Source organism: Venturia canescens, chromosome 1 (assembly GCF_019457755.1).
Source record: "Venturia canescens isolate UGA chromosome 1, ASM1945775v1, whole genome shotgun sequence".
Classification (NCBI taxonomy): domain Eukaryota; kingdom Metazoa; phylum Arthropoda; class Insecta; order Hymenoptera; family Ichneumonidae; genus Venturia; species Venturia canescens.
The window spans coordinates 17,717,019-17,744,296 of NC_057421.1; the positions used below are offsets into that span (position 1 = coordinate 17,717,019).

The 27,278-nt window shown below is 40.2% G+C and overlaps 1 protein-coding gene across 9 annotated transcripts in view; it reads right to left on the reverse strand.

Annotated features, from left to right (window-relative positions):
- Wdr62 (WD repeat domain 62) overlaps nt 1–27,278 on the reverse strand; it is a 104,055-nt gene that overhangs the window by 70,193 nt on the left and 6,584 nt on the right. Inside the window, exon 2 of one of the 9 annotated variants that reach the window (XM_043433180.1) lies at nt 22,593–22,732. The exons of the other annotated variants lie outside the window; for them this stretch is intronic. The gene's annotated coding sequence lies outside the window, so the exon portion shown is untranslated. The remainder of the gene's footprint in view (nt 1–22,592; nt 22,733–27,278) is intronic. 9 annotated transcript variants of the gene reach the window in all.

Here is a 27,278-nt window from a genome sequence, read left to right on the forward strand (position 1 = left end):
CCGAATGTTTAGAGCGGCGATAGGGAGGGTGACGAAAGGATTATGCGCACTGACCATTCATTATTTACACGGGTGAGTAATAAAATTGCATCTTTCTCTCGTCGGGACAGCAAAACCACAAGAAAGATGAGAGAAATCGTCGGTTGACACGAGCCCTGCTTACACAAGTGCACACGCCAGTGAAACCTCCACGTTGATGGCTTTTGCCCATTAATACGTCTAATGGCGCGATACACCCTGTGGCTACATGACACACTGAGGTTATAATCTTCCGATTTCCTAGGTCTCTCATCCAGCGACTGGAACTTTGCCAAGTTTGCCTTATTTTCCAAAAATGGAGCAAAACGATCATTCAAGGCTCTCTCTCCTTCTGACATTTTTTCATACTTGTATACACACACGTTCACACCAAATGACAGGCTCAAAGTTGCGCATCATCGTTTTAACCTACCGAGTATCCGTAATTACAGGCAATTATTTATAATAGAGAAAAAACGATTGTATACATCTGCGCAGTAAATCAAATATCATTAAAATTCTACCATCCGTTGATGTCACGGATCTCCAGGATTGCGGTACGAAAGTTCAAATTTTTCATCTAAATTTGTTCCATTAGATTTGGAGAAAATATTGAAAATCATTACGTGAAAAAGAGACGCATTTTTTTCACTAAAGGATTACGAAGATTGTCAATAAAAAAGTGATCACGAAAAAAACAAAATTTAACCCGAAAATGGATGGACTGTTCCTAAAATTCCAGCCGATACGAACAGAATCATCGAAAAGTCCTTGACGTTTTTTTCCTTGTCTAACCCAATCTTTACTGATTACCATTTACGTGAAAATAAAAATTATTTTCAAATAGATTTTGTACGTCATTTTACAAAAAATTGCACATTCGACGATCCTCAAGGACTCGCTCGTATTTGTTGTCAACTTCGGTAAGCTTTGGTAAGTTTATAGATTTCAGATGGACTTTTCAGGACCAGGAGTGTCCGCTATTGAAGCATCGAATACTGAAATTTTCTAGTTTACAATATCGCAAGTATCGAAGTCATGCGATTATATGTGTGCGTCTTTTGCAAATGGCTGGACGATCTTGAGCAGCATCTTGAGTCACTCTAAATTATGGTTGAATAAATTTTTGCTTATTCTCTGATGAATTTCGGTAGAATAAATGATTTGAAAAAGATTTTATTAAAAAGTTGAAAAAAAATATCGACACTCGAAGTTTTTGGTGGAACGGGTTCGTGATGATTGCCAGGAAGGGGGCTCCGGGCAAGAGCGTCACCGTGAATCGCGTGCGTCGCTATTTCTCGTCTTCATTATGAGTGCCTAATTACTTGTCTGCATGAATATATATATAAATCGAAAGCCATATTTCAACGGGCTCGTCCAGCACGGAAACGTCCCGAAGACGCGATTAACTCTGGCCTTGAAGTCTTTACGAGCTCACTTCATACGTCACTGGAGTTCGTCATTGAATAATATGCATCTATGCACGCATGAAAATCCAGCTGCAGATAAATTTTATTCTTTGATGTACTCGAGAGTCCAGACAGTCCAGATTTACACAAAAATGAACGAATTAATGGCGCGACTTGGGTGATCATTCCTTTAATGGAGTGCTCGAAACTCCCTGTACAACTTTCGCACTATATTGAACAGTGAATTCGCCATCAATGTTGAGAGAATGATGATTTCTACGAAAAGACGTTCACTTCTGCTTACTTTGATTTCTTCGTTCCTGAATGCTGAATTTCTGATCTTTTATCCAAAGCATTCGCGATCAAATCGTTTCGAACGCTCCAATAAGGCACGAATTACATTTGAAAACGTGAAAACTTCAACCTTCACGCACCTCCACTCCCAGAGTTTAGCATCCTCATCTTGTGAGTAACGAAAAACAATGTGCACAGTGATATATACACAAGAAAGACGTCCTTCTTGGCAAATGGTGCATCACCAAAGTGTCTGGTCTATTATATTCGAAAATGGGCTTGCGGAACGTGTGCTATAAGAATTGTTATTATAACAATATATTCATACGGTCTCTCTTTCGTGCCGGATTTTTCAGCAGCCACTTATTCGATTCACCAGGCCAAGTAATGACTCGTATTCATTTGAAACTCACGCATCAACGAAAGTTCCGCGCGCGCTTCTATCGCGATGCAACCAAGTGAAGCACTCATCGTCTCGCGATCTATTCGTGACTTCATTGTTACTTTTATCTATTATTTTTATTATTATTTTTACTATCATATTATTGCACTAGTTGCCCTCTTATTGTCTATAATAATTCACTTTTTTTCGTTTTCTAATCGTATTCCAATTAGCGTCGATGTTCGAGTTCGAAGAACGTCGATACGGCTGATTGGGATGGCATGCAATAATTTTCTTGATATTTATACAGGAAAATGATAAGTGCAAGATCTTTCAAGATTCAGGAACTGATGAATGGCAAAAACGAACTGTGCACCAAAATGTTTTGGATTTGGTTCGAAGAAATGACGAAAACGATGCGCCATTTAAAATCCGGAAATTATTGTTTCAGTCGGTTCTTTTATCTCTTACGCTATAAATGTAATGTTTCAAAGCTCCGTTTAATTTTGGCCTCTCATAGGCGTCGAAACTTTGACGCAATGACATATCATTTCGTGATACGATAAAGAAAAGACCCGGCGCACTAGTTTTGTTTGCATCTGCAGCGGCATCAGTCATCATATATAAAAACGCAGAGAGGAAGCTTTAAAAAATGGATTTATATCTGACGTATAAATCTCGAATCGGGGAGCGAAGCGTCCGTAGAGAATTTTGGCGCAGCAAACAAAACTCCATACCGAGATTAAATCGGGCTTTTATTTTTATGAATCGCATTGGGTCACTCTCGGTTGAATATAACTGCTCATAAATCGTTCCCAAAATTGGGTATGCATGGAGGAAGAAATGGTAGAAAAAAAATGTTTGTATTTTCGTTGGCATGGCTGTCGTGAAAGTTTGGTCGAGCTTGACAAGAGGAAATAATCGGACACGAAATGCCAGCAGTGCAGAAAATTTCAATTTTTTTTGGCAGAAATTATTCCAATTGTTTCTGTTATTACTCAAAACCTTTCCGCGATTCTTGTAGCTATGACAAGAAAACGCACGAGCTGGAATGACAGGAACGAATATCCACGATCGTGTCCGAAGAGATTATTTGACCCGCATGTCTTCAAACGTAATAATTTCGTTGTCGGGACTCTGAATACTAAAAAAAAAAATAGAATGAAAAGGAAAGATCGTTGGTCTATTCAGCGCATTTATCAACACCATGAAACGTTGACAGTTCTACGGCGCCAAATACTTTCACGTGCGCGAGTAATTTCTATACACAGACGTAATCTGATCGCACGTCATTATCCGCAAGTTTTTTCCTTTCTATCGCTCGCTTCGATTAAGGAACGTTCGTTTCTCCTGAGCGATGCTTAAAAGTACAAAGAAAATACACACGCGGCAATGCTAAGTACGAACCGATATAATAATGTACGAGTACGAAGTGTCGGAGAATACCCAACCGTGGAAGAGAATCGGGAGCGTGAGAATCACGATGACCTACCACTGAGCGAACGCCCGCCGAGAAACCGAGTGAACGAACCCCGTGTATGTCTACATTCGAGACCATAATGTAATACGAATGTCGACTTGGCAAAGTCGAGAAGGCACTAGTTATGAGTTGGCATTATCCCCCATTCTCTAGAGCTCTTCTTTGGTCACGCGAAATCTCAGAGGAAAAAGTTCTTCTCGAGTCCTAAAGATTTTCAGTCAATACATTTTCCCGAAGGGAAAAAATGTCGGTCTGGCCTGCTCCTTTTAGTGCTTTTCTTCGTCTGACAAAGATCTCAACTAAATGGAAGAAAAATTTAGCAACGGGGACAATTTTCAATGACTTGAGGACCTGAGACTCATCTAAGTGATGTTTGGTTTTACTTTGCTCAACATTCACACTTTGACCAGTTCAAATCCCGAATTTTCAAGGTCCTCCCTCCTCACGGCCACTACTGCCAGAGTAATTTTTCACTTTCAATCCACTTCGCTTGCTTTTGAACCGTTTGTGTTCTCCACCATTTTCTCTACTTTTCATCATTCCAATATCCGAAAAGATTGAATGCATCAACCGAAGTAGTGGCGAATAAAAACTGCTTCGATCAAAAGCCATCAAACGTGGCGATTGAAATCGACGTTAGCATTTTCGTAGTTTCAATGCTCGGCCACTTCTCATAGCTTCTTTACAGAGGGATTTCGTCGAAAATTGCAGCGCGATGAGATAGAAAAGGAGTCGAGAAGAATGGAGAAATTAGAGCCTTGCTAACCCTCCTTGCACGTTTCCTTCATATTTCTTACGAGCTTGCTATAAAAATAGTCTTCCCTGCATGCCACACAAATGCACACATACAAATGTAATTACGCACGTACACGTGTGAATGCAATTCCTTTGATTATAGTGCGCAGAATACAGAGATAAAACGAGGCCGAAAATTCTAGAGGAAATTACTAGGAATATAATATCTCGAGGACAGTATATACGTACTGAATTGCTGATTCGAAGAGCAGTGATAAAGAATTGTTCTATCCACTACATTAAAAAGACCAATACACCCATGCCTTTTATTCAAAAGACTCGAGAGTCTTTTTCTCTATAAGCATAAAAATAAGCGTAAAAAATCTTTTCAGTCACTTTAAATGTTTGTATTGTAAAGTATGCTCGAGCAACCCTGAAGAAAAACTACATGTATGGTAAAATGTCGCACGTATTCGGTGTATATTTGTGTATTTATCATAGAATTAACTATGCTGACAGTGAAAATTTGTGATTTACTTATTTTCTATTTATTTATACTTATTTTAAGTGCTAGTCTAAGATGATGAATCGAAAACAAAACGAAATATAGTTCTCACGTGCATTACTTATTTTTGCTATGCACACATAAAGCTGTTTAGAATTAAAGAGACGAAAAATAGGAAAATTCAAAAGATACTGTGCTGTTTGTAATCGGTGGGTAAATACTTTGAAAATTCTTGAAAAATAATATATTCCTGACTATACAAAACGAATCCGTTTTCTCCGTGTATAAAGTGCGCACCTCGTTACATCTTTCTCTCACGGTTTGTCGCGCGCGCAACGCGTATATGAACATACTTCTATTCACACTCAACCGTTATTGCTCGTAAGCTTCGTGCATGTCAGTCGGTGTGAACGCTCGAATTTTGCTCGGACACGTATGAGTGCGCGCATAGCCATCGTACCAGGTTCGCTTTTACGACGGCTGGACTGGAGTTTCCAAAATTGTGGTATCTTGTAAGTATCCAAATAAAGTCTTAATTTGTCTCTCGAAGCAAAGAAAAGCGAAACTTTAGTATTGGACGTTCGAGTTCTGACGGATTGTCACTTTTATTGGCACATATTTTAACAAGGGCATGAATTTATGGCCAAACCGAAGGAGACCTTTTGTTTTACGAGATGTGTGCTGCGTCAGCATGTGTAACGACGGTGGCAAAAGCATTTTCAGTACTTTGCATTCAGCGAGTTAGTAAATAATCGAGAAATAACCTCCTCGAGGTTGTCGGGTTGCTCGAAAGGTTTCTCGACCCCGCTAGGCCGCGAAGGCTTGCGTTGCGTGTTTCGTGTTCTCCACGTCACGCGGCCAAAGAGAGCAATCGACTCGTCTCGCTCGTAAAGTATTTCACGCACTATTGTGCGAGCTTGAACGTGCCAGTGTCTGTTCTGCGCACGGGTCTGAACTATTTTCCAAGGAGAATAAGAACCGAAGGGACGATTTCTTTCGAGTGCATGTGCTCGTTCTAACCACCTACTTTATGTGTGTACGGGTACGCGTACAAGTATTCGCAAACGTTGTACGCCACTTACACTGCTACAAAACTGGCATAACGCGAGCACATGTCCCGTATTCTCGCGTTCTTGTGCACCTACGAATACACGCAAGAAGTTTTTTCTCGCTGTTTGCTCTTTCGTCGCGTCATTCATCGTCATTCTCCGTCCGCTTAGTCACACGAGGGGGTTTCTTCTCGTGATCTTGACCCTCCGAGCATCGACTCAGGAGCGGGAAAGCTGAGAAAAGTTTATTATTTCGAGGCAAGTTTTAACGTCAAGCTTCGAATTAAATTCGAAAATTGTTTTCCCGATGGAGGGATTTTGTAGTCGACTTGTTTGCGGGTCAGGACTAACGGAGTTTCTGCAGCCGACGTGCGTCGTTAAAGTTCCTTAATTAAAAATCTTCCCATCCAAAGGTTGCCTTATGAGAACGACGTTTCTCAGCCCCTGCGCAATGTTGCTCGCGAAATAACTTTAATTTATTCAAAACCGCGTGTATCGACGGAACTTTTGTTAACCAGCGTTCGAATGCGTTCGCCTGATCTGCGGGAAGGTAAAGCGGCCAATGACTCGCACTCACGGGCCGAGAGCTCCGCCGTAAAAACACGAATCCTGCCACCGTTTCAATGCACGCCGGATCTCCTGAGTGCCCATCCGTCTCGAAGCATCCCAGTTTCTTACCTCCGGCAGAATCCTCTTTTTATTCATCGTTTCCCATGAGCCTATACTCGCGCCTGGACCAAAGGATTGCGCTGCGTTTTCTCCACGTGCAGAACCGTGCGTGGAAGTGCACAGCACTCCTGCTCACACAAATACAGACCCGTCCACGTGCATCAATCGGTCGCTCGCGCGAGCATTCCACAATCGCAACGTACACGTACGACACGTACTCGTACGTGCGCTGCTTACTGGCCATAAGTTCCAGCTTTGGTGGCACATCTCGACACCGCGTTTAGTAATCTCTGTGTATCCTCTTTCGTACTCGTGAGACGCTTGTCGCTCGACGTGGATTATCAATGCCAAGGGCTCCTGACGCTTGTTCCCTCGGCCTCTTCCTCTCCTCGGCGTCGACGCGAGATAAGATATTTAAGGTAACATCGCTGATGGAATAAACGTGAACGCGCGCGGACTCGAACCGCGATGAGTACGTCGCTACGCGCATCACTGAAGACGCACTCGCAAACGGCCACATCTTCGTTTCCCTCTTCATCTTTTCTCGTTTCCAGAGAGAAAACTCCTTCCTGGAAACGCGCGCACTTGGGGATCACGAGGAGGTGGAACGTTCGAAGCCACGTTGGAAATCTCACCGCGCTGCGCGCGACGCTTGTTTTTCAGAAGTGATAAAGCAGAGGTCTTTGCTCTCGATATCGTTTTCAAAAGGCGTCGAGCAATTTGCTTCCTCGAGCGCGGAGCGATGCAGCTTCGCGTCGTGTGAATTTGCCAATAGTCTCCCGAGGAGCTCGCGGATTTAGCGGAGTGCAAAAGAGCTGCACTTTGAACGATGCCTCATGCGAGTTCGAAATTACCAGAAAAGGAACTTGCTCAACTTCATCGTACATCCTTTATAAAGTTACGAGATGAAAACTCCGTGAAGTTGTGTTTCCGCACTGATAAGCATCCGTGAAAATGCAGGTTAAAATTCTATACTCAACCGCCTTTAACGTACAAACCCCCAGTTAGGGCTGAGATCGAAAAGGACAAAACTTCGAAGGCGCAGTTGCAGGATTAATTTATCAGACTCGGCGGAGAGCGCAACGTGTGGGAGCGATCCTCTTCACTCTCGTATAACGAGAAGAACGAGTCTCGAGTATCTTGCATTCTCGAATCGTCGAGACGTTCGATCACACGTGACCCGAGAGTCAAGCAGTCAGCCCGTTGCAAGATCCAGCCAAGGGAATACTGCACAAATGAATTTATATGAATATTAATGCGCGTCGCGACAATGATAATTCAAGAAGGAAGCATCCTTCGATACCGTAATCTAATCGACGTTTGATTATTCTCCGAATAAATAGATTATGACAATGGCAAAGCTGAATACCCGTCGTGTGTGAACTATAAAAGTACTCGAGGAATATCATTGTCGCGATGCAGTCTGCATGACCGCATGATCGACTGCATTGTGTCGAGCCACGTCTCGATATAAACCCTACACTCCGGGGTACGTGATCGGTATGCTTGAGACGTTCGGCCGAGAAAACTCGATCCACTACAGCTCCGGAGATGCGGCACGACCGAAATTTCCAGCGAATAAAACGAAAGAGAAAAACGTCCTAAGAACTAGAGAATTGCTCGCGTGCACCGAGACGGCCAATTTTCTATTATCGCCTCCGGATTCGAGGCATTTGCTTGTTTAAGGTCCTCCCAGCACTAGAGCAGTCCTGGTGCCTTGCATTGGCAAACAGATGTGAAGGATTCTTTATCCAAGACGACATTCGTTAGCGTGAATCATCTCTTTGCAAAGAGTTCTCGCCGCCTTTGGTCCGGCTCCTCCTTTTCATGAAATTCTCGATGTCATTCGTACTTTTGGTTTCGAGACTGGGGTACGTGACGCCGCCGGCCCAGAGACCTGGAAGCCGACGCACTCCCGGAGCACCGACGACGTATCGTTTTACATTCCTGCATGCATGTATGCGGAGTTAAACGTAAATGGCAAACTGCGTATTTATACTCGTGCAGACAAGCTCTCAAAGTGGCGCGCGGAATGAAGAGAACACTTTACCGCGCGGGTGACTCTCACCTTCGTCATTCATTTCTTCCGACTCGTGCGGAGATGGCTCGCGGGGAAGCAGATCAACAGGCGAGATGCTGCATTTTTATTTCTCGCACATATCCATTCGCAAGTTCTTTCGTCTCAATCGTCAAGCGTGAGTAACAACGAACGAAATTTCGCTCGGGTTGTGAGCAATAGCAACTTCTACGATTCTTCCGCATCCTCGGGATTTTGCGCGTTCTTAAATTTAAAGGATCGATAGAGGAAACGCAGAAAGTTCCATCGCGAATTTCACCACTTCCCATCCCATTGTTTCTCCTCAAGTACCGAATACTTTGGAGGATAATGATTGCGGAGCTCACAGAGCCGATCCTCCGTCAAGCGGGGAGCACTTCGCCGAGTTAAAACGTTTGAGGAGCGCTAAAGTTGATCATTTTTACCGATACCTGCACTCACACGTGCACATTAGAAGGCAACCCCGGAACTTTAACGGTGAATGAGTGTGTAATTCGAGCTGCCCCCTCGGCTCTGTCAGCGGCACGAGAGTGCACCACTATATTACCAAAGAAGCATACGATGAGTCGTCGGTATATGATTTTTTTTATGAGAGAAAACGAGAGCTGCTGGGATATAACGGCGAGTAATTGGACTGGAAAAGGAAGTAATAAACGTCCCGAAATCCAGATTACACGGATATATTCTTCGTGTGGCTGTGTATATGAGAAAAAACGACACATCGGTTGACCGCTGCATGGGTGAACGTGGGTCGAAACTCGATCAAGATCAGACATTCTTTCTCTTTTTTAACGAAAACACCAATATATCATATCTCGTTCATTTATTATGGGCAATATGATTGACGGAGTCCGACTTTCACTTTGCACTAAATACATAGTTCTGGGATGAAACGGTACAACCACCCACGAATTTGTATACTTAAAATCATGATTTACTGATACAATGATGTATGCGATTGTCCATCGATAAACGAGAATTGACAGGTTGCAGTGACTGTTGCAATTGACCGGGATCTTGAATGGGGTGGGGATAAAATGTTAGGATGATTAAAATTTCGAACAGCTAAAATCTCGAGTTTATAAAGTTCGACTGGAGCTTTGAATGTCGAAAATAAATGAAGTAGAAACTTCAAGGCTCGAGGCACGCGTTTACATCGAAAATAGAATGTAACAATCGCCCATAGAACGACGATTAAAATATTGTTTTTCCGGAAATTTGACTATCAGTCTTTCGATTCATAAATTACTAGAATCAGCGGTACTGTGAATATTCACAATTTTGGAAATGTAATAACGAAAGACTAAATATTACTGAGGTTCAATACTGAAACACGAAAATGTCGAACGGTCCAAATGACGAAACGATAGAAAGTCTCACTCACTTATTCAGACTGGTGATCTCCAATTGCAAACACCACCATTTTGACTTTGGCTTTTTCGAGACATCGCTATTCTGCATATCTAAGTTTTGTAGGCTCAAAAAATTCACTTTCGATTTTTTGGTACTCTATATTCTGGTCTGACTATAAAACAACTACTCTTCATTTTGTATTCGAAAATATGAACTTTTGACTATCCGGTTGAACACGCAATCTGCTAAATAGTCGATCGAAAATAAGAATTTCGAATTACTTATTTTTCTCCAATCTGATATAACAACTTAAAAAATTTTGAAATATCGACCGTTCCACAATTCGATTATTTAATATATTGGACCCCACCCCTTCTATGAACTTTAATATGCGATTATAGTAAATACTAAATTTACAGTTAACCCAAACGTAATGTTAGTTAAATGTGTCGAGTTTAGTGGGACGTTGAAGCGAAGACTCGGAGCGTTCCACATCATTCAATTTCGAGATAATCATCGTGGCAGCAAGTTCATTTGATTTTGACGTGGAAAGTTAGTGACAAAAAGGTTGAAAATGAATGTACGAGTGTAGCTATGAGAGGCCCACATTCGAGGGAATGTAGATAGTTGGAGGCGTTGCTCGCACGTAGCCAATTTTGGTGCTAACACCCTGGTCGTCACCGGATAACGAAAACCACTCGAGCCACTAGGCCGCAACGCTCCGAGGCATCGCGAGCAGTTTTCAGTATATAGCGATGTAAGCTGTGGACTTCTCTACTTGGGAGAATATCTCTTTGGAAATTGTTTGCTGTGCGCAAAGAGTGAACGCGGAGTGAAGGCGAAGGGAAAGAGAAACACGAGGCTAAGATAAAATGAGAAAGCAGAGAGCACCAGCTCAGGTGGAAGGGCGAAAGAAAGAGAGAAAGATCAGGTACTAAGAGAGTGTGCGAAGCTTCGAGATGAGTCGGTGAAACGGTTGAAGCAGCCGTTACGGACCGTGTCTCCTCAGCCTACATGCTGCCTCCATAACTCGAGTTTATCCATTTTCCAGATAACCCTCTCTCTCGTCTCTCTCCCAACGAGATTCCCAGACTCAAATGTTTGCATCTGAGCTTCCGCGCGCGTTATCTTTCAATTCGAGAATCTCCTTCCGGATCTCAAAACCGAGAACATTATTTATTAAAACACAAACGAGAAACTATATGCAGCTTTTTTCTCTTGGGTATGAAGCCTACGATATTCAACCTCCAGCTTTTGAAAACGAATAAAATCAACTGCGACGACGCTTCTCATTGAGACATTCCCTTTTCGTTTACTATACAAATGAAAATTCAGTTAAGTTTCCATATATGAATTGTAAAAAAGAAACAAACTCCAAAAGTGAGTCAAGTTCGTCGCAGTGTACCTTGAAAAACTAGTAAAAGGACTCGCAATCTCAGTATTCCAATGAACTTTTTTCACAATTTTACACAAAATAACATCGTCCAATGACAAATTATTGTAGGATTATTAAGGTAGATCATGCTCGTAGGATCGTTCTTTATGGGTGTCTGAATTGGGTCGATTCTTACTTACTCATAATTAAAAATATTATCACTCTAAATTAATGTCACAGTTATAAAGAGTTAATTAAAAATTCAAAATTAATTCAAAACTTTAAATAAATTTTTTCAATTTATTTTTTAGCAAATGAAATTACGAGCCATTAGTTAAACGAGGATACATCTTTGACTGGACCCCAAATTTTATTCGTCCCTGGTTAAAATACTACAGTTTTTACTGTCAAAAATGAATCAAGAAAAAAGTGTTAATAAAAAGACAGAAGGCTTTGACAGGAATGCGCCAAGCCAAAAAGAAACAAAATGCCGAAATGAGCAAATGTGAGCAAATATACGAGTGCTCATTACCAATTTCGTTCAATCTTCAACGTAATCTTTATTACTGGTAAGACAATCGTCTCGAATTTTTTTCCAAACCTTCATTGTATACTCCATTGTTATTGTGTAATTTTTCATAAACTTCTCAAGCAGCGTTCATTCGTTATATGGAAAGATAAACGATTTTTTACGCATAGTCCCTATAACTTTATGTATTTTTCTTTATATTTAAACACGTTTATCTAAATAACCAATAAAACGAACCCTTTAAAATTTGATATGCGTGTCAGTCGACTACCCATTTAATCTCCGTGTAAATTTCAAGATTTCTTTAAGAAAATCGTTTCGTGCATGAACTACCTTAATAATTATCGTGTAGTTTTGGAATGTTTCTAGTCGAGTGCGGAACGAGTTGTTTTGAATAAAGAAAAAGTGTTTTGTTTTAGAAGAGGTTGAATGGCAGCTTGATTGACGAAAAGACGTATCGATTGAAATTGTGTTCTGATTCTTTCACATTTTAAAGTTATTAAAGAATAATTAAATGTTTTCTCATCATTCATCCTCTTTCTCTTAATTCAATAATATAATAACATCAAAAAATCTATATTATTAGTTTCGTGGGAAGTGAAAATTCGCTTGAATCACGCAACAACGAGATGACAGTCGCCGAGAACAATTTTCAAGAAACAGAAAATAAAAAATTTACGAATGCACTCGGGTGATTGTACGGAGTGTAGTATCCGGTATAACGGTACTTGAAAATTCTCAGGATATCCAGCTATCACCGGACAGGGCATGGGTCTAGACAAATAAATTTTCAATGCGCATTCAGGAGGGACTTTCCCCAGCAAAACTCGCGAGTATGCTCCGGAAAGTAGGAAAACCGGAATAGCGATGCTGCGCACATTCAGCTTCTTCCAAATTTTTTAATACCGTTCAGTTTGGACGTGCAAACATTTCGCTATTTTTATGCGGAAGTACTGAATAGTTGCTTTCCATCAACGCTCTTTACGATTATTCTAAACAGCAGGGGAAAGTGGGGAAAGCAGGAGTCACTTTAGAAACGGTGCAATTCCGAAAATTCTTGAAACACTCGTGAATAAATTTCTCCCCAGAAAATAACAAAACAACATTCATTAAAGCGATCTCAAAAGGCTCTCGTGATGTCGTTCGATTTTCATTAGTAAATTGACAGTGAAATATCGACAAATTAATCAATAATCGAGTGATCACTAAAATATATATAATTACACCACGAATTGTTAATGAATGTAAGCTGAAATAAATCTGTCAAGAATCGACAAAACGAACGTTCGCTTTCAACCGTGTATCCAAATCATCGAAAGCCTCTATCGGCTACGAGCGTCCTACGTTTTTCTAAAACTTCCTGTTAGCCTTGCGATCATTTCTCGATTGCTGTAATGTAAATATACATGAGTATATCACTATCGATCTTGGACACGGCACTAGCACGTTTCCCAGAACGGTAATGGGACTCGATTCCCGTATGAGTCTTTCGTAAAAAAATGACGAAAAAAAAAAAGAAAAAAGAAAACATAAACGTGAGATTCGCTCGGCGATGTATTAGTCGATCCGCACTATTCTTGTCCCTCGAGAGGTTTTTCTATTTTCTTTTGAATAATCCTTCGTAAAGTAGCAGCATTGATGTCTGCAGAGGTGTTAAGAAGGAAGGAGCCTCATAAATTTTTCTCGCCTCTGCCGCCATCGATCCTAATCGAGACGGCTAATGCCGTTGGTAACTATCGTAAGGATTTAAGTTGCACGTTTCGAAACGTGCTCTCCAGCCTGACGTGCGACTTTTATTTTCTCAGATGTTGGCACAAATCATCGAATAATCATCGATTCCAACAGATCGAATCAGGCATGTAGAAACCTATATAAAAAAAAGAATAAGTTTTCCTCGAAGGATTCGATCCTCGTGGGCACGCATCAAGGGTGTCCGCCTTTCGTTTTTGGCTATCGTTTTTTCAACTCAATCTCACGTACGAAATCAAAGGTCTTACGATCCAAGCGACCATGGCTGATTCGCGAGGACGCTAATTTCGCAAGGAAAATCGAGCTAAAAAGAGTCATCGCTCAACCTAAAATGATCAACCCAAAGGCACTTATTTTCCGAGCTTTTCAAAAAGCAGCCTTCGAATGTCGCTTAATCCATAAACAATATTGTAATTATTAAAAACGAGTGGTATTTTCCAAGCCATCGACTCAGATTTTTCTAACTTGGTGAATAAAACTGCAGGAGTAATGGCAAACGAGACGTGGCGTTCGTGCAGGAAACCAATTTTACGACTCCTTTCGTTACGTAACTTTCAATGCAGCCACTTTGTGTTTCTTTTTTTTTTTTTTATTTTTTTTTTTATTTTCATAATAACGAAACTATACTGACCGTTGTATACTGAACGGATAATGCGAGGGATGGAGAGATATTTTCCAACAGACACACGATTCCGCATCTCCTAAGATTTTTATCAAGATAGGCAACGCCATCGCTGAATTTCAGTTGCGTGTAGCGCCGTTTCCTCCGCTGTTTCAGAATTGCACCAAGTCATGGTGCGAGAGTTTTCACGCACACACGTGACTATAGCCTTTGATCTCCGCCGCCTCTCTCGTCAGCACCGATGTAGGTGAGAAAAAAGTCATTGAAAAAGACAAGAAAAGTCAGAGAAAGACGGAGGGGCGAGGGAGAGAGGGAACAATGTTCGGTCTCTCGGACAGAATGCTCTGACGCGACTATCCTTCTACATTGGTTGGATTCTCTTGTGTACATATACACGCATGCAGCCTCGACGGTTAGCCTAAATGCAGATCTCGGCTGAGAACGTATCGGGCATCTCAGAATCGTGCCAAGTGTACAGGCTGACCGAAAAACTCTGTCGGACATTAAAACCCCGATTGCGTCGAATCGTCGATCGCTTACTCGACGTCGATAGTAAGCTGCACTTCATCATTTATTCGAAGTTAGTACAAGTATTTTCCGACCCTTCTCTAATTTGCAACCAACTTCTTTCAGAACGAACAAATAAAAATCAGAAAAATAAAACTTATCAAACTAATTATACAAAAAAAAAGTTGCAGAGTTTATACGATTTTTTCAGTCTCCAAATATTAACCGAGCGTAACAAGCACTGTTTGCCCTTTTTTTCAATCGTAATTTCGGAATAGTCGAGCATAATTATTCGAAAAGGAAAGTTCTCTATTCGGTGACCCGTATAAGCGCAATGGTCGATCAGCGTACAAAGATTTAAGTAATTAAATGAAATGTATTTTCAGAGGATACGTATTAGCGAGTAGATTAGCAATCGTAGAGATTTACGATCGACATAATGCCTTTCCAAAAGGGAAAACTAATTATAACAAATAAATAATGAGCCCAACGATTCGAATACACGTGTGTGTCTGTATGCATGAATTTGTATGGCTTATAAGCCACCGTCAGCTTCTCTAATTATAAATGCAACGATTTCCGAGCGCCTCATTACGCTTCGCTTCTATACACGCGGTGCTCTCCTCGTTCACCGCTCGCGTTTCATCCGTGCAAACCTCCTCGATTTCCCTTAGCCATAGTTAAATTTGTATCGGGTCACTGGGCGATCCAGAGATTTCGAGTATTCAACGAACTTCGGTAATGTTTCCACGTCGGCGATCGGTACCATGAATTTTTCATCGATTACCCATTGCTCGGTGGACAGTTCGAATGGAGGACGGATGACAAAAGTGCAAATGTTTTATATCGTTTTTGACATTTTTCCGCAAGACGAAAATCGAACGGAAGCACAAATCTCGAGTTAGATAATGCAATGAGGAAATCGATAGCGAGAGTAAGCCAATATGGCAGAAAAAAGCATCGAAAATTGACACGAGAAATGCTAATTTTTAGCCACCAATTAATTCTGCACCGTCCAGAAAAATCTGTTGGCAAAAATATCGGATATTTTGGGCGTTTTATACGACGTAGATAAATAAAATTGAATCGCTCGTGAAAGGACTTGCAATGAATCGTTCTTCGGCAATAAAAGTATCGTTCATTATTTAACGAGGAATGTAACGTATATGCTAATTATGGAGTGACCGAAGGAGCTCGCGACGCGTACGAACGTCCAGGTGAGAAGGGGTTAAACGAGCCGCGACTTTTATCTTATTTTTTGATTCTTTTTATTTTAGTGTCACAGTTGGCGGCACGTTCCGTGCCAAGTGGCAACTCGACTCGCTCCGCGCTCCGTTATACATATACGCACCTGGAAATAGCAACGACGCGCTAAATGTCTACGTGCTTCCGCGATTTTCCTCAGGCTAAAGTAAACCCAAAAGGGGGCAGCTTCGTTTTCACCTGTCTGTTAAGTTATTGATGATTTTTAGATTTTCATTTCCGGAGAAAAATCGTTTCCACCTGCGCCTTGCGTGGTCGTACTCTTTATGAAATACAGTAACCGCCTTGTGCTCACGACTTTTCCTTGACCGGGGATTCCAGGATGAAAAAGCAGAAATTAGGGAAAACTGTAGCACCGAAGCGCATGGAGATTTACGACTTTTCGCTACAACGAATCGTGACTCACTCTCACTGTTTCCTCACGAAAATTGACTGTCAAACCATCACATCTGGTAAATATTATTTCACGTTTCCACTATAACGAAATATGGGAAATGAAGAAATTTATCAATTTCATTCGAACCAATCCATTAGCGAATTGCTTTTTTCTACGAGTTTGGTGATTCCATAAAGCCTCGAATTCTCATCGATCTTGAAACGTGATTCAGAAAATATTTTCCTATTCAGTTCACATGCACGCCGCCATAAAGTAACCACCCTTCGGGATGATTTATTCATCACGAGGATATTTGAATGTCTGGTAGGACTGGAGCCTATGAAATAATAAACATCCAAAGACTGCATGCACACAGAGCGACGTTTAAGGTTTTTAGGACTAGTTTGTGTTGGTGTGTGAATTTTCTGCGGTAGGTTGATATAACAGGCTGCAGTAACAGAAGGGAGACTGGTGAGTATATAATAGCAGAGAGCTGAGGCTATATGACGAGCGAGTTGCAGGTATCGAACGAACGAACGAACAACGACGACGATGACGACGAACGTTGAAGGACCCACAGACTGAGGGAGAAAGCCCCACGTAGGCATGGCAACCGCGTACCACACCATCTACCCTCAACCACCATTTCATCCCTATCAAGTTTCCACTATGTCAAAACGTCTTCACGAGTGGAAAATGTTGTATTACGCAAGACCAAATCGGAAGATACTGGCCGTGGGTGGAACAATTTGGTGGGAAGGATGAAAGCATCTTTCGCTGGGAAAGCAATTTTTCGTTTTCTTCTCAAACATTCAAATTATTTTGGATCTTTACGTATCAAAGTTTTCTTGATATTCGATTCTTTCCAATTGGACTGTTCCATTGAGTTACGTTATTGGAGCTTGTGAAAATTGTTACATTTTATATTTTGTATTTTTCATCACAATCTGCAGTTCAAATCGGCAGAAAATTGTAATGATTCTACTCGAATCGATTCGAGGGGATTTTTCTTTTAGGTTTTCATTATTGTTTATATCAGTGGGAAGTTAAGGAAAATCGTGCGTTACTTGTGATTCAAAAAAGCAACTGAACTTTATTGCTCTTTTCATGATCAAAGAAACAATTGAAATTTATTCTCCCAATTATTAAAATGATATCTAACTTATTTGTTGAAATTGATAAATTTTTAATATAATATTAGCGGTTGAATTACTTTCGTAGCAAAATCGTCAAGCAAAATGTGACAACAGCCATTTTCTATTTATAGGCGTATGATTATCTATATTTCAAACCAGTTGGCTCATGGTGTTGTCAAACCTTCCACTGTTCATGTCGTCATTAATCGTTAACCTCGAACTCGAACAAGTTTTTTTTATTTTTCCATTCCCAAGTCATTTTCACCGGTAACAAGACTTTCTCAAGACATCGTTGATATCTAAAAACATCATATTTACTCATTCTCGTTTTTGACTTCTTAAAGTTGAGAGGATCCTATTTCATGAAACCCAAATCGTCGCACAGGAAGTGTGCCTGTCATAAGAGCCTGTGTATAACCCTTAAAAAAATGTGATTTTGGTTAATTGTTTTCTCGAAAACTGGACGGTAGATCCTATAATAATTCCGGGAATAGATGCACGCTGTATATTTCTAGCATATTTCCAAATTTCAACTCTTAAAGTTGTGGAATTTTCGATTTCCATTAGATTCGCGTAAACTTCCTTAATAAAAAAGGAAGCGCGCATCATTTGTAATGAAGAAAATGTTGAAGAAACGACTTGGAAAACGTCATTGACGAGTTGCTCGCTTGATCCGAGTTTTCGCAGTTACTGAATAAGGAAATAATCGTCATTGTCATTTGTCATGACGAATATGAGACGAACGTCCCTTGGAATAACATACGAGGAAAACTATAAAAATACAAGGAAGGTGAGCGTACGTGACTTCAAGAGGGTCATACAGACTACGTAAAAGTCGGGGCCTCTTAACTCCGCGGATTTAATGCGAGGGTAAAATGGTTAAAATTGCTCTGAAGACCAATTAGATCTTAACGTCGAGGAAGAAAATTAGGCAGCCGAGTACTTATCAGTCACGGCGTACGTCCGTTTCTCTCCTAATTTAAAGAGTGGTAGAATTGAGATTTTTTACGATTTATTAGCCCTCCTGCATAAGTAATGAGCGAAATAAATTCATGAAATTTTCTGGTGTGGAATAACAATGAGCTGTATAAACTCTTGTTATAGTAGGAAATTAAAAAATTGCACACATTTTTTGACTCGTTGGCTCAATGAAGACCGAAGTCTTGTTGGTTTTGCTTGAAACTGAGGAAATCCAAGAGGCTTTTTGCTCGTTTTTTTTCCCAGTTCAAATTTCCTTCACGTCTCAATGTTACTTCAAAAAATGGACCTTCGTTTTCATCATTCCTCGTGTACACGTATCGTACCTAACGTATATTGATTTATGTAAAAGTTGCTCAGCACCCAAATGCCATGGATGCAATGGAAAGGGAGAGAACATCGTGCAACTTTTCCTCCAGTTGTAGACGCCTGACCAGTTTGGTTCACAGTCCAATTCACGCGACGCTGTGTGGCGGCTGATTTCTGAACGAGCACATGCGAACTGTCGAGGTAACATAACGCACTCCCAACTAAGCGTTGCATTCGTGTATGGGGCTTTTCTAGCTGAATTCATTCTCTTTCATCTTATCGAAATTCACGTGGTTCGAACACAATGGACTGATCTAATTTAACCTTAATCATCAATCTGACGACGCTGAAGTTTGCAACGTTGGAGTCCAACGAAATGATCTTAAAAAAAATTCTCGAATAATTCCAGTAATTGAATTCGTCTACGAGGCAAATTTCTTGACATAGTTTGAGGCCATTATTTCTCGTGCTTTTCTATACTTTCAAAAATTCTTTCTCATTTCAATCGATCCATTTTACACCCAGAATTATCACTAAATTGTACAATAAGATTTCAAAGTGACCAATTATTCAAATTCGCATGTGAAATAAGTGGAATAATTCAAGGAATACAATTAAGATGAATTTATTTTGAAAAAAAAATTTGTTGGAAAATATTGATCGAAATAAAATCCCGAGGGAGATCAGTGTTATGGCAACTCGGATGACAATTCCCTGTACATTTTTCTGTACGAATAACGCAGGTATAAATAAGAGTATAAATATGATATATGTGCGTGCGCAGGCGTTATAGAGACAGCGCGTGAGTGAAGGTGCGGAAACAGATGCCCCCCTGCGGCATTACTCTCTATGTGTCGAGGATAGAACACACGCGAGTATTCCGCACATACGCTATCTTCTTTCCGAGCAGGTTAGCAACCGAGGGAAAGCAAAAAGTCTCGTTAACGTTGATTGGTTTGGCAATTTCACTATTCGTTCCCCGATGGCGCACGTGAGAGTGAGATAAATCAGATGAAAAGAGATCTCGTACATCGAATTTCTCAATGTACTGCTAATTTTTATCAACTACTGTGAATTAGTGACGCTGAAAATGCGGAGGCAGTAAGCTTTCAGGTCCAACGAAGGAGTGACAAAAATTGTGAGCTCAAAACTTCTTCTTTCGGCATGTGGATAGTTCAACACTTGGCGTATATTTGTGTAAAGTCATTCGGGAATCCACTGCCCGAAGAAGACGATGGACCATCGATTTTTATCAAAATTTTGCGTAAATAATATTTTTTCATAGAAATATACCTAATGAAAAAATTTTTTTATGAATCTCTGAGGCAAGCCAAAGGATTGCATCCATGTGAGGTGACACCATCGGGCGTTCGAGAGTACGACATAAAAATAGGTGCATTTTCTCAAGCTATACATGGCCATAGGTGTTGCTTCGTGATTTCTTATTGCTAGAAAAGACGGTCAGTCTGCTACCTGATGAGAGCATGGTTAATAGCTACGTTATAGTAATATAGTAAAAAGTCATTTCCCAATCAGCTTTAGGTATTGCGTTCCATACCTTGTCATATCCGAGGCCACATTTATGAGCGAGCATTTTTAATGAACGAAAAATGACGAAAGCCCTTCACTCGTGGAAGTTCATTTGTTGATGAGCAAAAAATATTCGATGACGAATAAGTATGATAATTTCCCTTCGTTCTTCGTTGTACAGCAGAATGGCTCGAGAGTTATGCGATCGTAATTATACAGGATTATAATTTTTCAGGAGAAAAAACGTATGATAATTTATTGAAACAACACCCACACACTTCGAGTGGATGATGAGGGTTTGAGGAGTTTCGTTCCTCCGAATATTTCCCTTGCTGAAAAATGGTATTCGAGTAGAACGTATTGCAGTGACTTGAATCATTTCTGTCGAGACCCAATTTTAGTTTCATTTGCACAAATGTATATTCGGCTCAAATGTGAATGTAGAAGATAAATGGTTTTTTTTTGCAATTCACGTCGATACATCAAACAGATGGGCACGGACGCAGAGCATTGAATGCAAGTTTATTTGAGACAGGTGCGAAAATCGGTGATTTTGATAAAGACGCGGAATAACGTCGACGTAAACGCCATTCGTAATTCGATATTACCGGGCCAAAGTTTTGGAAATTTTTTCGATAAAATCTTCACGAGAACAAATCCATTTGGAGAGAATAAACGGTCATTCGAGTACAGACCATTCGGATACGATTTTTATGACGTGTCAAGCCTCCAGACGAGCAAGAACTCTAGAACTATTCACGAGCTATCGATTTTCAGTCCAACTGTTCACATTCACTATATTGAGGTGCTAACTTCCGGTCGATAACATCTCATTTTGAAAAATGTGGTTTTCGGTACTTATTTCGACAAAACTATTGATAAAAAGTATCAGGAACTGTAGAACTATGTCGGGTGTCATAAGATGGATCAGTGGACTAACCTCACTTGGAATTTTCGAAATCGACATTCTTTGGTACAGCATGACCAATTAAGGAGGAACGTCAGCTTGAGAAAAATAGTGATAGCTTAATGAAACTTTTAGAATACATTTTAGGATATTTTTTATAGCCTCTCCAATTTTTAATCCATTTAATTCAGCCATTGTCGAGTAAATAATTTTCAAACTTGGAATATTTAACACCTACGTATAGGAAATAATTCCACAGGCCCCATCTTTCCATACTCAAAAACACATAAAAAATGGTGATAGGTTAGAAAAATAGTAGTATTCTACAGTTTCAACTCTAAAGAACATTCGTGTAAAATTGGAGGTCGTTTCATTCTGCCATTTTTTAAATATTTCACATAGATTCCACCCAAAAATGACGTATTTTCAGAGGTTAATCTCGTATAAACGAAACAAACGGTGTTTACATAACCCAGATAACTTAGATAAAAACAATCGAATTCGTACTTACATAACCTCACTTTACGTGAAGCTGATGTTCCTCCTTAAGTGAATGGATCAGTCGGTATATCACAACCATGAGTGCGAGAGAGATAGTTGCAAATTTCGATTTCGAAAATTCCAAGTGAGGTTAGTCGACTGATCCATGCTCTTAAAAAGGCTCTGTCAGCCTACGCAGGACGATGGCAAAAATCGGCTGACAGAGCTGTTTTTTAATCGGTCAAACTGTGTCAAAGGATTTTTATTTCGAAATTTGCAGCCATCTCTCTCACACTCCTGGTTGCGATATACCGACTGGGACTTTTAATGGGACTGATCAATTGTCGAATCGGGTGGGACTCAAAAGTTCGAAGGCCTAAAATATCCCACCCGTCGAATCCTCGATGTAAGAGACCTCGATCAATGAATTGTTACGAATCTCCTGAATGAAGAATTCTCATAAGTGGTAGTTCAGTACTGAACACTTCTTATCAACAATGACACAAAATATGCAACTTCAAAACAACTTTTTCGCGCTGATAATGAAAATTTTTTATTTTCATTGTAAAAGACTTGACTGAAGGAACAAAAAATTATTTCGGTTATTAAATACGCATCGCGAATCGCATTTTCGAAGCATAACGATACATTTTTTCTTTGAAAGATGTGATTATGTACGAGCCTTGCTGATTCAACACTTCGGAATATTTCGGGTTTTTAATTTGAGGCTTCTCTGAATGTACAGCGAGTGGTGTTATCCGAGTTCGTGCATCTATTGAATTCCTGCTTCGCGATATTCACGATACACAATGCACGAGGTAAAGAAGAAAAATCACGTATGCGGTGAAGAAGAAGAAAGAAATGAAAGAAAGAGTAAAAACCTTGAGAAGTGGTTGCCCCCTCTGCAGTCGCCGATAAATACTCGCTTATTCGAGGTTCTCATCGTCTCCTCGTGGGAGAGACCATAGGAATTCGAATTGCCTAATTAGTATTCGCAGCTCGTCCTCTTTCGTGGCAAACTCTGTGGATACGAGAATATTACTATTTGTATAGTCCTCGGTGCTACCTCTCAACGTTTGCTCGTTTTACCAATGTATTCCCTCTTATCGAGTTACACACACGTACACAGCCGCACGTGAGAATGAACTTTGACCTTGAATGCATAATCTCAGCTTATCAATGCAATCTTGAGAAATTTTCCAATCAATTTTCCCTCCACCTTTTTCAATTTTCCATCAGATCCAATTTCCATCAGCTAAAAATTTGTCACTTATTTTTATGGATACTCCAGATAAAGATTTTTAAAAAATCTTCATCTGGAGTCATCAAAAAATTGGTGAGTCAAATAAAAAGTACGACATCGAATGACTGAAGATGAAACGCCTCGTTTAAGGACTGCAATAAAATAGAACATTTTCTCACGAATATCTTCAGGTTAATGAACAAATTTCGATATGAGCAATGGAGGAATTTATAATCCATCATTGAAACTGATTGGATAACGTGCATGGAGAGAATTTGAAAAATTACCGTGAGTTATGACAGTGCGGTGACGAACTGCAATTCATAATATTATTATGGGTGAAAAATTGAATATTCCTAGAAATTAAATAATATTTATTGTTCCAAGTAGAAACTTTTACCGGAGTATTTAATTAATTTTGACGTCCTATCTGCAGTATTTACTTTTATAAAACTGAAAATTCCGCAAAATCTTTGAAATTTTACAGTGCGTTACAGGAATGAATACTTTCCGTTAACTTGTCCCTGCAATCAAATAAATCACAGTAAATTTTACAGTGAATTTCACGCTAAATATTACCGTTTAATTCTCTCCGTGTGTCGAAAAATAATTCAATGATACTAGCTTAAAATACTCGCATTTCAATTGGATAAATGAAAAATCTGTATCGCCAGAAGTTCCATTACAAATGTCAAGGCGACTTAAGCCCTGGGGCCAGAGATGGTTCCAATTAAACTTAAATTCGTTCCTTAAATATTGCGAATGAGAAGGTTTGTGGCACATTCACAGGCGGAAGTCAGCACGGATGAAAAAGTGGTACACGAATATAATCCCGAGAAAAAATGTGTGATCACAAAATCTTCGATGCCCTTCGATGCATGCATTTTGATGTAGCATCAAACCCCATCGAAATGAGAATCTACAAAATTTCACATTTTCATTTGCAACATACCCTTGAAACGTTCAAGCCCGTTCAATATGTTGTCATCGAATAATTTTGATCGACTAATGCGAAGCGTTAGCTCGTATCGCTAAATGAATTGTTGAGTGATCGTGAAATGGGATTGGAATGGCAAACATTTAACGATCCTTCAGCAACAATTGGAATGTATGGGCAATTCTATAAACGATTGCGTACGTCAGTAAATCTTCGTGTACGATCTAACGAGTCGCGAGACAATTATAGGTACAGACTTCGATACACACACATGTGCACCGCTATGTGTGTACACTCCATACCTAGCGCCGGTTGCAACTCTTCTCTCTTTTCGTCCCAGCACACACAGGAGATAAGATAAGGTTTAGCGATGTGTGAGCGAGTGCTATAACGATTATGGTATCGATATATACATCGGGAATTAAATTCGAGCGCGGGTACTGCACGCATAGCGGACCGATGTGAAACACAATAGTCGAGTATATTCACGGAACCATAAACATGCACAGGGTAGCCTGACTCCTTCTCCTCCGGCAATGGACACTTGACGCATTATTTCTGGTGGATCCTTTTTCACGTGCACGGGACATTCCACGCCTGCTTTAGAAATAATTGACCATGATCGCGTTCCCTCTGCGAAGTATTCCTTTTCACTATTTTTCTTTTATCTTTCGGACGAGCTTGAGGCGATAAACTATTATCGGGGTGATCGAAAACTCGAAAAAATAATTTAAATTGAGGAAGATCACGCGAATATAATGGAAATCGAAAATTCCACAACTTTAAGAGTTGAAATTTGGAAGTATGCTAGAAATGTACAGCGTGCATCTATTCCCGGAATTATTATAGAATCTACCGGGAATGGAAAAACACTTATTTGAGTTTAACGAGTAATAACGACACAAACGGTGGAAGGTTTGACAACACCATGAGCCAGCTGGTTTAAAATATAGATGTGCATACGCATACAAATAGAAAATGGCTGGCATCACATTTTGCTTGACGATTTTGCTACGAAAGTATAATTTATCCGCTATTATTATATTAAAAAATTTATCAATTTCAACAAACAAGTTACACATAATTTTAATAATTGAGAGAATAAATTTTAATCGTTTCGTTGATCATGAAAAGAGCAAAAGAAAGTTCAGTTGCTTTTTTTAATCACAAGTAACGCATGATTTTCCTTAATTGGAGAAGTGATTCGAAGTTTTTTGTTGATTCTACTGCGAGTTCCTACGAAATCTGCACTTCAGATTCGTTCATTGGTTGTTTTAATAGACCGGGAATGATCGTTTCTGCTTGCTTATTTCGAACTATATTAAAATAACGATCACGAGAGAATTCGACGGAAAAAATGTCCTCAGCTGTAGAACTGCATTCTTCGCAGGCTTGAAAAATCGATCGGACGAACGATGCGGAAAAAAAATGAATCAGATTCTAAGGTTTGAACAAAGCCTTCGTCCGAGGTGCCATTAAATGTTCCATGTAGAGCTACGAGTTTCGATAAGAGAATTAAAGCGACTCGAAGACATCGTCGGATCGATGACTCGATCGTGCGAAGAACAAGAGTCGTCGAGTGGCGTTTAGTCATCGGCTTTTCGCCGTAGTAATTTCACCTCTCTTACCACGATAAGCCTCGATCGCGAGCGATCCCATAAATCAAACGAAATTTATATTTATTCGCCATTTTATTTATCCACGCACCGGGATACGAGCACCACAGGCAGCCACTGTGGCTGCTTTTTTTCGTGTTTACAAAACTACCGTTCTCGATATCGACTTCTGTGATTGAAAAAACATTTTTTTGTATATATGTAACCTCGTCAACAACCGAAGAAAAAAGCTTACAATCTCATCGTTTGTCACTACTACAGGAATGCAACGAAGTGGACTGTCTACATGTAAATTTGTTGTTACTCTTTCGTGTTACGAGGCACCAAATTACTTTTAGTTCGATTTAGTTTTTATAAGACAATAAAAAAAGCCTTAAATTCCACAATTCCAACCCTCTTCAATACTCATTTCCGGGGCTGCAACCCCTGCGATTCTTCGCACCCCTCGATCTTTCAACTATCCCGAATCGCGAACTAAAAAAGTTGACGATTCAAGTTCGAACAATCGTCTTCGTTTCTCTTTCCGATGGTAGAAACTCTGACATCGCGATCTCCACGGCGAAAGTGCTCTATCCCATGACATCTCTAGCCACATTCTTCCAAAACGAAAGTTTTTGAAAATAAAAAAGATTCATGAAATAGTGGCTTGCAGTAAACTCGTGCACTCATCTGTCTCAACAATCTTCCCCATTTACAGTCTACCATGTAATTGGCCTTTTCATGTTTATTTTTTTTCAAAACTGTACATAAAAGATACGATTTCCACCCGGAAATAAAAAAATCTTCACAGCGAACTCGCTCGCTCGTCTTTATCAACGATTTTGTCGTTGCGATTCCCCGTTGACCGGATTTGTCCGCTGTTGATGAGTCTCAAGAGATCCGTCCCATGGGAAAATTTGACCGCAAGTACTTTTGTCTCTCGCACTACCACCGCGCGGTATCCGAGGCTCACGCGGACACGTACACGTATCCGCGCATCTGTAGTGGCTATTCTCGTAGAATCTATTTCCATTGAAATACCTGGCCTCGGTATTCCCGAGTGTACAGTTTTCTTCTTTCGCGATTGCTCTCGTGATCCATTCTCGTTTTCTCTCGACACAGGCGCGCGAGCGCCTCGACCAATATATCTGGAAGTTTTGCCGCTTCGATCTCTGCGTACGTGCGCAGTGGACAGTTGACGATAAATTTTATAACTGCGGAAGGTAATTCTCGCCCACTCACGCATCCTTAAAAAAACGATATTCCAGTCCTCGTAAGGTATGCAACCTTAAGGCGCATGTAAGGCAGTGAATGCGATCGGAACAACTAATCGGAGAGGCGGGGCAACATGGACCCTCTCGGTGTCAAATGAACCTTCCACGGCGAGTGCTCTGACCCGAGAATTTCTCGAAGAAAAGTGCGAGTTTTTGGGCTGAGATTTCTCGCGAAAATAATTTCGTGACCGCGAATTGATATAAAGATGAAAGTATTTTTTATCTTGTGAAAAGGTGAAGTAACGTGAACTTCGATGCTGTAATATGAAGACGCTTTGATAAATTTGAACTATTTGAACGACGTTGGAGTTTGCAACGTTCGAGGCCAACGAAACGAACGAAAATAACATTTGTAATGCACCAATTTTTTATTTCACGAAGTATCGGTGCAGGTTGAAAAACTGCGAATTGAAAATTCTGCAGGGAACGAAATTACAGAATTTCTGGAATTATTGGAGGGATTTTTCAAATCATTTCGTTGGACTCCAACGTCATACTGTCAGAGTAATTTGAAATAC